This window comes from Lontra canadensis, unplaced genomic scaffold (genome assembly GCF_010015895.1).
Source record: "Lontra canadensis isolate GAN:19392208 unplaced genomic scaffold, GSC_riverotter_1.0 scaffold3, whole genome shotgun sequence".
NCBI classification, from domain to species: Eukaryota; Metazoa; Chordata; class Mammalia; order Carnivora; family Mustelidae; genus Lontra; species Lontra canadensis.
Window position 1 is genome coordinate 4,399,585 of NW_022630997.1, and position 13,686 is coordinate 4,413,270.

Consider the following 13,686-nt stretch of genomic DNA (forward strand, 5'->3'; position numbering starts at 1 on the left):
CGTTTTGGAGGAAAACACCGTCTTTTGTGCAATGGAACTAGTGAAGTCTGTGCTTAAATTTGAGCAAGTCCCAAAGCAGAGGCTGAAAGATCTTAGGACAATGAGGTAAACTCTGCGTGCCAGGTGGGAGAATGTGAGGACGGAGTGGCATACATACCGGGTCTGAGAATGGGGATGGTGTCTTGGCAAGCCATCATGACATCTTTTCTCTTTGTAACCATTTCTGTTAAAATGTTGCTAGTTCTTTAGTGAAAAGAACTCAAAATTAACCAGCTCAGGAAGTATTACTACCACTACTGTTCCCACTAAGGTAAGCACTACTTCTACTTACTAATCACAAGGACAAGGAGCAGGAGGAGGAGACACATTGAGATCAGCAGTTGTCGTAAATATCCTAGCTGACTATGGTAGTGTAGAGTATTTCCTCCACACTATGCTTTTACTTGTTCCCAGCTAATTTGTTTGCTGTCTGTACAGTGTCCCCACTGAAAGAACATTTCGACATGCTGTTAGAGATAAGAATGCAAACTGAGCAGTCCCTGCCTGACTTTGCAGTCAAAGTTATAGTGCCCAGATCAGATAAAAGCATAAAAGCAGTCAATTCCCCTACAGAACCGGGTCTTAACAAAGCTTATTTCTCTGTGGATAAGTGTACTCCCAGGCTTAGAAGCAAGCAGTCCTGGAGGCTAGTGGGTCATTCTCACAGCCAGAGTTGGAGGAAAAGGGTATCCCCACCCTGTACAACTATTAGGGAGAATAGAGAAAATGCACATGGCTGTTTGGCACAGAGTAAAAAGATTAATAAATGGTGGAAATGAAGATTATAGGGACTTGATGATGGAATGGCAAGGGCCTCCATGTCCTCCGTCCCTGTGGATGTGGGCTCTGGCTTTGAAGGGTTTCTCCAAGCCTGCCTCGTGGACATGGGGCCACAGCGCTGGGAGCAGGTACCAAGCTATGGAAAGGAGAATTCAGAGAGACGGGGGGGATCTGTCCCAACCCTCCTCTCACTCTCAGGCTGCAGGCAGGTGCCCTTGCGGATGGAGACACCAAGGCCAGGTCAAGCTGCAATGCCATTATAGGCCACACAGCTGAATGGAAAATCCGTTCAAAGAAACACAAATGAAATATAAGTACTGTGAAAAATGTGACCCCTGGGGTAGGTTCCTGTTTGAGGAGCATACACACACACACACACACAGTCACACACACACACACACCTGTATGCTGGTTATATCATAATGATGAACCCCAACGCTCCTGTCGCCTTCCCCCCACAAAGGAAATTCATTTCCTCCAGCTTGGTTATCAATTTTTGAAGAGGACAGTGTGACAAAGAGACCGTGTGATCTGAACTGAAGTGATCAGAAACATGGTACGGGCAGAAAACGTGTGAGACTGAAAGGAGGAATGCCATGCCTCGGCCGAATGTGCCAGCTGGAACTTTCCATGCAAACAACTAACAGAAAGTGACCGAGCTACCTGTAACCTCCTGTTCCTTCTCGCCTTCATTCAGGTCTTGAGAATCATGACCTGCGACCAAACGCACATTGAACCTGCTGGTGCTGCCTGTGACAGAAACCCATGCAGACCCCTTTTACATTTCCGCATAACCCGGAAGCCCTAGGGTTCCTGCCAGGCATGTGCCGGGGATACCACTTAATCCTGTCAACTGCCCCGCGGGGTGGGGGCTCCTGCTGTTTTCATCTTCCAGATGAGGCACACTCACTCAGAGTCTCAACCCTTTGCCCAAAGCCAGCAGCCACTAAGTGACAAAGTCAGGATGGCTGGCATGGAGGGCCCTATGTGGCCTGCTGTGCTGTGCAGCCCGAGGGCAGCATCTCCGAGGGCTGCTGCTGTATGGACAAGGCCCTCTGCATCACCCTAAATAGATAGGCTGTCCTCTGACCACCATCCCTGGTCTGATGAGAAGATGACTTAAGGAAAGAGGTACGGGGAGAGAAGGGGAGTGTCCTGCCTCAATTTGTCTCCGGAAATGCCAGCGCTCCCCAACCAGTTTATGGTTCCTCTGTGCTTGGTGACATGTGTGTAACACTTGCTGTGTCCTGCTGCCTCCTGGAACTTTTCCTGGCAATTCTAGTCCCCAGCCACCAGCGCCCTATTAATTTCTTCCTAGTAATTCTGTCCAGGGACACGATGTTTACCTCCCACGTGGACTACGGCACAGTCCTCCTTCAACCGTCACATGGCTCTTCCCAAACAGCCAGTAGATACTGAGAAGGTGAAGTCTGCCAACTTAGACCTCTGTCGTCCCACATGGGAGCCACCAGAGAGAGATATGGGGCTGTTGAACCCTTGAAATGTGACACGTGAGGTTGGCATTGAATACATAGGATAATATAGCCTTCGTCCTAAAAAAAAAAAAAAAAAGACCATAAAGTAGCTCTTTAGTAATTTTTTCATATTTACTCCATGTTCAAATAACATTTTAAATATCTTGAGCCAAATAAAATATATTATTAAACGTAATTTCACCTATTTCTTTTTCACTCTTTTTCAGGTAGCTACTAAAATTTTTATACAGTTGATCTGTGGACAACCCGGTTTGAATCTCCCCCATCCAGTTCTGTCCAAGTATTTTCTCTTCCTTAGGATTTCTTAGCAACTTCTTCTTCCCTCTGGCTTGCTTGACTGTAAGAATACAGTATAAAAATACATAAAACATACCAAATATGTGTTCATCAACTGTTAATGTTTTCAGTAAGGTTTCCCAAGCAGTAGTGGGCTATTAGTAGTTAAGTTTGGAGGAGTGAAAAATTATACATAAATTTTCAACTGTGGGGGGGGGGGTGTCGGTGCCCCTGACTCCTGTGTCATTCAAGGCTCCACTGCAATTTCCTATGTGGTTTACATTACTTTTCAACTGGACAGCACTGACTTGGGCCACTGCATCTCTCCCAGCCCCCTACACTGTCCTAGCTCCCAGTCCAAACAAGTGAGCATCTGAAGATCTGACTTCGTTGTCACGGCTGCCACCCTTCCCCTGGGAACTCAAGGGCACAGCCTGCTCAGGTGACAGGCCCCTGGGGTCAGCGAGTTAACCCAAAGCACCCTCCAGAGGCAGCTCCACGTACACTGGGCTAACGCACCCCCGAGGCTTAGCTGTTTCCCTCTCAGCATACAAGATCAGAGGTGAGTCAGGGACAGGGCAGCGTTGGGTTAAAAAACCCAGAAAAACCCACAGAAAGCTCTTCTGAACTTTGCCTCCAAAGGAGTTTTGAATAATGAACAGGGGAAATAAGAACTCAATTTGCAAAAATAAAAAAAGAGAGAGAGAAATTAAACTAAATTGAAAAAAAATAACTTCTCGGGGCCGACGAACACCAGAAGAGAATTTTCGAAAACATATTATTTTAGTTTCAGGGGTTTACCAGATAGATTGATTTGGTGATAAGGGGCTCCGAAAGCTATTTTCTCGGCTTCAGCAGAAGTTAACCACCTCCAAATGCCTCAGTATTTAGCTGTACAGCTGACAGCAAACATGTCGGGGAAAAGCAAGATAAATGATTGGACATACTGGATCAGAGCCCCTAGCAATCTGTACAGCTCCATCCCGCGTGGCCCTGATTAACACCGAGGCCAGTTCGGAAATCTCACATTGTTTTTCTGGGAGCAGGACAGCAGCCAAAGTTCAGTGACATGGAACCTGTTGTCAGTGGCCCCACAAACGGGCAGAAAAGTTTTAATTGGGTTTTTAGCCAGGCAGACAAAAGGGGAAATGAGGCCTTTTTTTTCTTCTTCTTCTTCTTCTTTTTTTCTCATCTTCTCCTACAAGCTACTTCCAGCCCCCAGGCACCAACCCTCAAAACACACATGCTCACGGTTGTCACTCATTTTTGCCCTGGATGGAAAACAAAGCAAAATCATTTATTTATGTTCCTTACCATGAGACCTAGTAAATGACACACTTATAAACATTTGTTCTTGCAGGGAAAGAGAGAAACCTAATTTCTTTTGTGACACTCGTACAACCCCACTGTGTCTGGGTATTTTTCTGAGATGAGCAATAAACGCTCTGTCTTCAAAGGCTGCTTTGTTCTTGCCTTTTCTTGAAATGAAGGTGCTCTTGAAAACATGTCTAGAAAACGCTCATGAATTGCAAGTGGTACTTGGGTTCCCGCTCCCCTCCCCGTGCCCAGCCTCCCAAGGTAAATTGCTCATTTCCAGTCAGACCCCAACCCCCTGACCTGTAATACCATTCTAGACTGATCCAAGTGACAGGTTGGAAGGTCTTGACAGAATTCACAAATCTGAGGGTGTCCCTGGCCGTGGTCATTTGCTCTGCACAGGATGCTTGTGGCTCCGACCCCTGCTGTTACTTCTGAGAATGTATCAGAGCAAAATTCCCTCTGCTTCCTCCTCCATCAATCGACAAACCTGTATAGAGGGAGGCTGTACGTCCTGCTTCTAGAAGACACTGAACAAGCCTGCCATTCCTGAGGCGGGCAGGACTGTGGGGAAGCCCCAAGGCGGGGACTCCAGGGTTGAACCTGAAAAGCAAGGGTTCCCAGCCTCAGCAGGTCCAAGGAAGGAGCACTCTTGGGATACGCCATGCTGCTGTGTGAAACGCTCAAACGCCCCCTCCTCCTTTACCCCAGGGGGGGCTTTAATCTCTTGCGAGAATCAAAACACACTCAGTGAGCCATAAATTTGGACTCCAGCAAAAGGAAATAGTCACGTGTATAGTGTTTAGGGCCAGAGAGACCTGGGGTCAAATCCCAGCTCCTTCAATTTCTGCCCACATGACCTTGAGTCATTTATTAACCTCTTGGAGCCCGACTGTCCTCACCTGTAAAATGAAAGTAACAGCATCTGTGATTATGACACTGAAGCAGGGCTAGTCCACCGAATTACGCTGAGAGCCTCGCGCGCAAGCCGCGCATGTCATCCGAAATTTTCCAGCAGCCACTTACAAAGAGTAAAAGGAAAATAGGTAAAATGCATCCCCAATTTTAATTACATCGTTTGTTGGGCCACCCTGAAGCTCAAAATTTTCCTATGGTCTACTGCAAGAATTCTGTATAATGTCAGAATTCCCAGTCTGTGACGGAACTGGGCCCTGAAGTGGGAGCCCTGTGCTCAGTTAGTGAAAAGTCTCCCCCAGGTCTGCCCCCTCTCCGTGTTTTTAGCCACAGGGGCTCAACTGCTACTGGGGGTTTGGGTGGGGGAGTAGGGGATTAGGTGCACAACAGACACCATGACACTTCCATCATGTTCCCTGAAAGCAGCCCTAGTCTACTATATTAGTGTCCTAAGGCCACGGCAGTAAGAACCACAAACCAAGCATAAATTTACTCTCTCATTTCTGAGGCTGAAGTCTCAGGTCAAGGTGTCACAGGGCCATGTTTCCTCAAAAGGCTCTAGAGGAGGACCTGCTCCAGACTTTCCTCCTAGCTTCTGGTAGTTCCTTGGCTTTTGGTGACATAATAATCTTCACACAGCCTTGTCCTTGTGTGCATGTCTGTCTCTATATCCATATTTTCCATTATTATAAGGACACCAGTCGTACTGGATGAGGGCTCACCCTAATAACCCTGTCTTAACTTTGTTGCCTTCTATCTCCAAATTAGGTCAGTTCTGAATTGCTGTAGCTTATGAATCCTGCATATTCTTTTTGGGAGACACAATTCGATCAGAAGCGTCTTTGCTTATGTCCCCCAAACCCAACTAACTCCCCTCCCCAAACCCTCTGCGGTTTGGAATTTCTTACAGCTCTGGCTTGAATCTCAAACGTCTCTATTTCAGAAGAGGTTCTTGTCTCTACATTTCTATAATTAAAGGCTTCAGTTGAGTGTTTTTCCCAAAGCAAAGAAATCATTTACCCCAAAGGAATTTTGACATCATCACTTCTTTCCAGATAATCAGCTTGGGTTTTGAAAAGGCAGGTTGGGTGTTCCCCATCGGTCCTTAACTTCAGCCGAATAAGATTTCAAAAATGTTAGGGTCTTCTTTTCCACTTAGGTACTCTGCAACATTAATATAAATTTATTTCATAAGTCCAAATGATTAAACATTTGTGAATACAATGAAGTCAGTCAATGAGAATAATGAGGCTGTTTTGACGAACATAAAACTTTGAAATCTGGGTTTATGGAAGAAAACGGCAATCTTCTATCAGCTCCAGTGTGTAATTTACTTCTGTATTTGATTTAAGTTGCGTAAAATGGAGAAAATCTTGATTCATATCAGTAAAACTGACACCATTTGCAGCTTCATAGCACATGCTGCAATCTCAGAATAGTCTTCAATTAAACAGCTATGGTCAGAGTTTTATTCGGAGAATTGATCAGGTTAGCACAAGTTAACCCACTGGAGGTCGACAACGTGTTAAAATTTAGCGTAAACCAAATTTGTGTGTACCGATGTAATTGTATTGCTGTTTAAAATATGTAATTTGGAAAATTAAATTTAAATTATTTACAGAGCTCCCGGAGCACTTCTATAATGCCCTGGGGCTCTGTGGAAGAACATGATTAGAAAATCTCTGACCTACTCAGCCAGGTCCAAGCTCACCTGCATTTTCCTTTCCCCTCCCAGCCTCATTCCCCTTTGCTCCCCTATTGGCATTTCCAGCTTCAGGGGGCTGACTTCTCAGGGCCCCGAGTTAAGTGTTTTTCAGGCGTTCTGTGTATGCTGCACTCCTGCTGGAATCTCAGCTCTCCCCTGATTATAGAGTCCCGCCTGCTCTTCAAGTTCAAGTCCATCTGCTCACCCTCCATCTCCCATCACTTGTTGGGACCAGGTACCCACTGCAATCTGCCAACTACACTGAAGGTGAAGAGATCACAGTGGTGTCCTCCCTCTGGTGTCCCTGGAAGCACGAGCCGGGGAGAAGGGCAAGGGCAGGCATGGCAACACAGACAGGCGCAGAGTAAGGAGGAAGGTCCAGCTACCGGGAGGGTCACGGAGCATCAAGGACCTAATTCAGAGGCCTTCAGCGCTCATTGATTCTGCAGAATGGAAACTTCCGGTTGCTACCAATTTTTCACTCTGCTGCTCATGAATTTATTCACAAGTTTCAGCTTTGTTTTATCCTCCTCCCCCATCCCATGTTCTCCAGGGACAGACCTTCAAACACCTTTGCATGCTTCTCAGTAACAGGCCCAAGGGTAAGCCCATATATATTCAGGAAATACTTGTTGGCTGATGTTGCTGATCAACAGGATAAACAAAAAGATCAGTTTTGGTGGCATCAGAGGAAGTGACCACTGTAGGCAGAAGGCATGGTGAGGGGGTGCCCAGAAGGTTCTATTGTATAGAACAGGAGGTCGCGTTGGCCCTCCCGCTGTGGCGTCTTGTAGGGACACACCTGGTTGTGCTTTGAGCCCTCGACCCAGTGATGGTGTAGCTCTGTTCAGGGACCTTTTGTTCTCTCACATTCTCTTGAACTCAAAAGTCAGATTTTGTACCTTCCCAACAGATGTGGCCGGCCAGCCCGGAAGTCAGTGCTGATTAATAGAAGCCTGATTCATAGCCCTTGACAATTTCTGTGGTGTAAATGCTCCCAGAACAGGTGGCTTCCAGCTACCACTGTGATGTCGCCGGACAGGCTCTTGGGAAGAGGGACACACCATCAGCCTGTGTGAGCCAGCCCAAGCACAGTCCTGCTTGCCGTCGACCGTGCATGTTAGAGCTGCACTCAAGACGGCTTTTATAATCAGACAGGACGTTCTGTCTTTCTTTGATTAATTTCAAGTGCAGTCAAAAATAGAATATGCAAGAGCATATTCACAGTATAAGACAGAGAGATTGTCTAATGCCTCCCTTCCTCTTGTCCGTTTTGATGAGTAAATAATGACAGAGTAGTTTACAGATGAGACAGATCAAAACCAAGAACAAGATGCTGTGCTTTGCAGGACTCTGTCAAGGTCTCGGCTCCCAAGTGTCTCATTACATTTGAATTCCAGAAGCAAAGGCCCTTTTAAGATCCTGTATGATCCAGACCAGCTTGTAGAGCATGCTGCTTGTAGAAGTTCAGGCTTTAGCCCCATCTCAGCTCCGCTCTCAGATTCCAAGCCAATGAATCAGCAGTGAGGCCCATGAATGAGCACTGAAGCTGAAGAACAACTACTCTTTAGAAAGACTTTGGGGACACTTGGGGGGCACAGTCAGTTGAGCATCCGACTGTTGGTTTTGGCTCAGGTTGTGATCTCAGGGTCGTGGGACTGAGCCTCAAGTTGGGCTCTGCACTCAGCGTGGAGTCTGCTTGAGATTCTCTCTCTCCCTCGGCTTGTTCCTCCTTCTCATGCATGCTCTCTCTCAAATACATAGATAAATCAGGAAGGAAGGAAGAAAAAGAGAAAGAGAGAGAGGAGGGAAGGGAGAAAGAAAGGAAGGGAGAAAGAAAGGAAGGAAGGAATGTGGGAGGGAGGGAGAGAGGGAGAAAGACAGGTTCTGGGGAGGGATAATGCAAGAATTCTGAGTCGGAGGAAACAGTGACAAACCAGATTCAGAATTTAAGTTTTGTTTTTTTTTTTAAGATTTTATTCATCTATTTGACAGACAGAGACCAAAAGTAGGCAGAGAGAGAGGGGGACGCAGGCTCCCTGCCGAGCAGAGAGCCCGACACGGGGCTCGATCCCAGGACCCCAAGACCATGACCCAACCCAAAGGCAGAGGCTCAACCCACTGAGCCACTCAGGCGCCCCCAGAATTGAAGATTTAATAGGGAGAAGTTATATTAAAACCTATGTGGGTTTCCCTTTCCCACCCACCCTTATTCTATGCCTGACCCCGCCTACTCTTACCACGGGATCCTTCCTCCCGAGATGACAGCTGGGCCTGCCTTTCCAAGGACCAGAGGGCTGGACTTGACCTGTGTGGCTTATTGGAGCTCTGCCCCAGAGCAGGGGCGGGAGCAGAAGATGCGCTCAACCCTTTGGCCCTGACGTCTCCTTGCCCCAGGAATTAGAAAGAACTGGAAGCTCTCACGCCAGGTTCCCAGCAGTTTTCAGAGACACACGCCTTGAAAGGAGGAGGCTTGTCAATACATGCCCACAGTTGGAGACGAAGCTCTCTCAGAAAGACACTTCCTCATCAGTGTCCCAGCGTCCCACCTGTGACAAGGTCAGGGCAACTCTCTTATTATCCACGCTGCTTTCCCTTTTCAAGGTCAGCAGTTCCCACTCCCCGGGAGTAGCTTAATGGGCTGTGGAGAATTCCAAGGAGTGGAGGCCTTTCGACTACACYGCAGGACCARGTRTGTAAAAGCTGCGCCGTCAGTGACAGTTGCTGCTTTGACAGGTGAGCCCGCCTCCAAACCTGAGATAGTTACTCAGACTTCTCTTTCCATCCCTGAGCCATCGTCCGCAGTGATTCTGAAATGCAGATGGTGGACATTATTGTTCTGTACCCAGATATCCTCCTTAGACATCTTTTCCTGCCAGGAGGAAGAAAGAGTCCTCCAAAGTACGTGCATTTCAAGCCCATCTGCGGAAATCCTCCCGACGGGCGTAGGGACTCCTCATATGTCACTGGCTTCACCACTGCACCGCCCGAACTCATGAATGGGATTCTTTGCTTATCTTCCGTAATTAATCTCTGTCTCATTGGGAGAAAACTCTAGCAACAAGGCGCTGTCTGCAGACACCACACCTACTGGAAACCCGTGCACCGATCCATTGCCGCACGGGAACCCCCTCCGACTTTGCAAACAAGACACCTGGGTGAGCGTACGAATGAGCCTGCGCCCGGCAGCGGGTCCGCGAGCAATGGACCAGGAGCATCTTGACAGGGCACATGGAGTGGAAGCTCATGGTTTGTGGAATCTGTGGAAGCAGAACAGATGGGGTGTAGGTGGGGTGTGGATGTGGGAAGGAGAAGAGGACTTTGCAGAAGGTGGATGTTTATTCCCTGAGGCCAACACATGCAAACTACCTTGTGGAGGAAGGTTAAAACAGAGCCTTTAGAGAATGCGTTCATGTCCTTAAAACTCCTCTGGATCTCCTGCCTTGGGCACCTGCTCTCCTCCTACCTCTGTGCCAGTCCTGCTCAGCCTTTATCTGAGGGCTCTTCTAATAGGGCACCTGTACGACAGCCTTCCTCAAACCGGGCATACAAAATGGTTCTATATTGAGATCAGAGTGGAGACCCACAAGCCCTGTCAGCTACACACTCTGGGAGGATGGGTGGACTTCCAGACATGTATTCTATGTATTCTATGCCCCTCTGCTCCCAGCTTCAGATGACTGGTCCAAGATAGTCATGCTAATTCCATCTCCCCTTGCTACTGACTGCTTCAGGATAGGTTTGCAGCCTAACCCTAGCCAACAAAATTTGAGGGAAAGAGAAACCATAGGAAGAGGCAGCTTCCTCCGTTGGAGCAGAAGCATCCAAGTCCCAGGTGAGCCAAGTTATCCCTGTTACAGAACCGATTCCCAGATACACATTTTCAGTTTCCATGTCTCTCCTGAGCTCCAGCCCCCTCCTTCCAGCTGCTTGGGGGAAATCCCAGCTTGGTGCCACAGAAGAGCGATGGCGGGCATTCAGGAACACCATTGCCCCCAATCTTTCCAAAATTGTTTATCTAAAATTGTTCCACAAGACTCATGGTTGGATTCAATTTTTGTAACCAAATTGGACTGCCACCCCTGAGCCTTCAGCCCCTAGTTTTAGACAGAAGGAGCTAGCTGCTCTTCTGTCTATCACCTCTGTTGATTAATGTCATCACTATTCCTTCCGTAGGGTTCTGCAATTCCTTCAGGAAAAGTTTCTTTCTTTCCAGGCTGGAAACCTGGTGTTCCCCTTCAATTCTTTTTTCCTTTATTCTCCCCCATTCATCTCATGGAGGTTTCCAACCAGCGCTCTTCCTCATAATCCCGTCATGCTCCTGTCCATACCTGTGGGCTCTGCCTCCTTGCATATAAGGAAGACAATTATAAAGCCCCAGATTAGGGGTGCTTTATGCAGTTTCTGTTCTCTGAAATTATCTACTACATGGATACCACACAATTTCTAAAGGCACTGATCTGACCCTTTATGTCCCCTGTTCAGAAATATGAAAAGGTGACACATTGCCTTTAGAATATTCCAGACTTTGTTCATGGATCTGCACTCTCTAGCATTGAATGAAAATCCCAGCTATGTAACTTACTATACATCCATCCTTTGATGTGTCCTCCACAGAGCCTGTACCCAGTGGAATAGTGTCCCTCCAAAGTCTGTTTTTACCAGAACCTCAGAATGTGACCTTATTTGGAAATAGGGTCTTTGTAGATATAATTAGTTAAGATGAAGTCATACTGGATTAGAGTGGGTCCCAATCCAATGACCAGTGTCTTTAGGGGGACACAGGATACATACCAAGGGAAGGCAGTCATGTAAAGATGGGACCAGAAACCGGAACTGTGCTGCTCCAAGCCAAGGAACCCCAAGGATTTCAGGCAACCACCAGAAGGTCGACTGGGCAAGGAAGGAGCCTTCCCTGGAGACTTCAGAGGGAGCATGGCCTTGCTGATACCTTGATTTCAGCCTTCTAGCTTCCAGAACTGTGAGGCTAGTGTTCTAGGCTACATTTCAGGTTTAAGCCAATCCATGTATGGCACTGTGTCACAGCAGCCTGAGAAAAACAACAGAGAGACTCTCCACAACCCCTTTGTGTGGTCCCATCTGCATGCTTTGGTCCATGTCTCCGGAAAGCCCTTACCTCACCTCTCGTCCTTTGACATGTATACATGTCTCAAGGTTCAACTAAAATAATCACCACAAACAGTCGTACATGGCCAGGAATTTCTCCCTGTTTCCTCATGTATCCCTCGCATGATGGTTTTCCAGTTGTCCTCCCACAGACTGGGAGCCAGATGCTTCAGACTGGGTACTCTTCCACCGCCTGACGGTATAGGTGCATGGCCTGTGGCAGGATCCCAAATGTAGGAGAAAGACAAACAAATGAGTGTCTAATATGCTCCTTGATAAAGGTCATGCTGTACTTCTTTTTGTGGGAAAGGGGAAGATAGGAATACAAGGCAATAGAAACAAGGTATGAAGGGCTATGCCTATATCTTCACTCTTCCAGGTGAACTTTAAGATATTTTCAGGGTCACCTGGGTGGCTCAGTACATTAAGCGTCTGACTCTTGATTTCAGCTCAGGTCATGATCTTAGGGTCGTGAGATCAAGCCCCGCATCAGGCTCTGTAGTCAGCAGGGAGTCTGCTTGAGATTCTCTTTCTCTGCCTCTACCCGCCCCCCACCCTGCTACACTTTTTCCCTTTCTCTCAAAAAAAATTAATTAATTTTTAAAAAGATAATGTTTTCAAACACTTAAAAAGCATCCAGGCAGACTTCCCAAGAATCCCAGTCTTTATACCATTCAATTCTCTTGACTAAATATTCTCAACAGCTTTATCAAGGTATAATTGACATAACAAATTGTCGATGTTTAAAGTACACAATTTGATTTTAAGACATTTGTATACACCCGTGAAACCATGACCATAAACAAGATAATGAACATACATATCACCTCCAAAGGTTTTCTTATGCCATTTTTAAATAATTATGATAAAGTATGCCTCACATCAAGTTTACCATTTTAACCATTTTTACATTTACTATTTAGCAGGATTATGTACATTCACAGTGTTGGGCAGATACCATCTCAATGAGTATCCAGAAATTTTTTTCTTGAAAAACTGAATTGCTGTATCTATTCACAAATAACTTCCCATTTTCCACCTTCCCCAGATCCTGACAACTACCATTCCATTTTCTGTTTCAAATCTGTTCCCACTCTAGGGACCTCATGTAAATGGAATCCTACAGCCTTTGTCCTTTAATGGCTGAGGAATTCCACTTGCTGTCATGTCCATGAGGTTCATCCATGTTCTAAGAGGTGTCAGAATTTCCTTCCTTTCTGAGGCTGCATCAAAATCTATTTTATGTGTTTTCCACATGATATTGAATCCATATTTTAATTTGGGGATAATTGACATTTTAACAATATTGGATTTTCTTATCTCTTAACAAAATATCTCTCCCCGTTTATTTAGGATTTCTTTAGGATTTCACATGTCTTGCACATCTTTTTGTTAGATTAATCCCTAAGTTTCATATTTTTGTTGCTATCATAAATAGTATTTTTGTTTCAATTCTCAACTGCTTGCTTCTAGTAATTAAAACGTAATTGACTTTTTATATTGATACTGCCTCCTGCGATCTTACTATACTCACTTATTCTTGTAGGTTTTTGTTTGGGTAGATGTCTTTTGCAGACAATCATGCTGACTGTGAATAGAGTTCCACTCCTTTATTTCCAATCTGGATACCCTTTCCTTGCATTATTGCACTGTCCAGGACCTGCCAGTATTGAATAGATGTGATGAGAGCAGACATCTTTGCTTTGTCCAGATGTTAGGCACAAACCAATCAGTTGGCCATCATTTAGTATGATGTTAACTGTATGTTTTCCATAGATGCCTTTCTTTTTCGAGTTTGATGATATATTTTAAGAGGAATAAATGCTGGATTTTGTCAAATGCTTTTTTTTTCATCTGTTGAGAAAATTATATAGCTGGGCATTTTTTTAAATTTTTGTTTGTTTGTTAATATGAATTGAACTGATTGGTTTTCAAATGTTAAACCAATCTTGTATTCCTAGTACAAGTCCCACTTGTTATGATGCATGGTTCCTTTGATACATTGTTTAATTATATATGCTAAAATTTTGT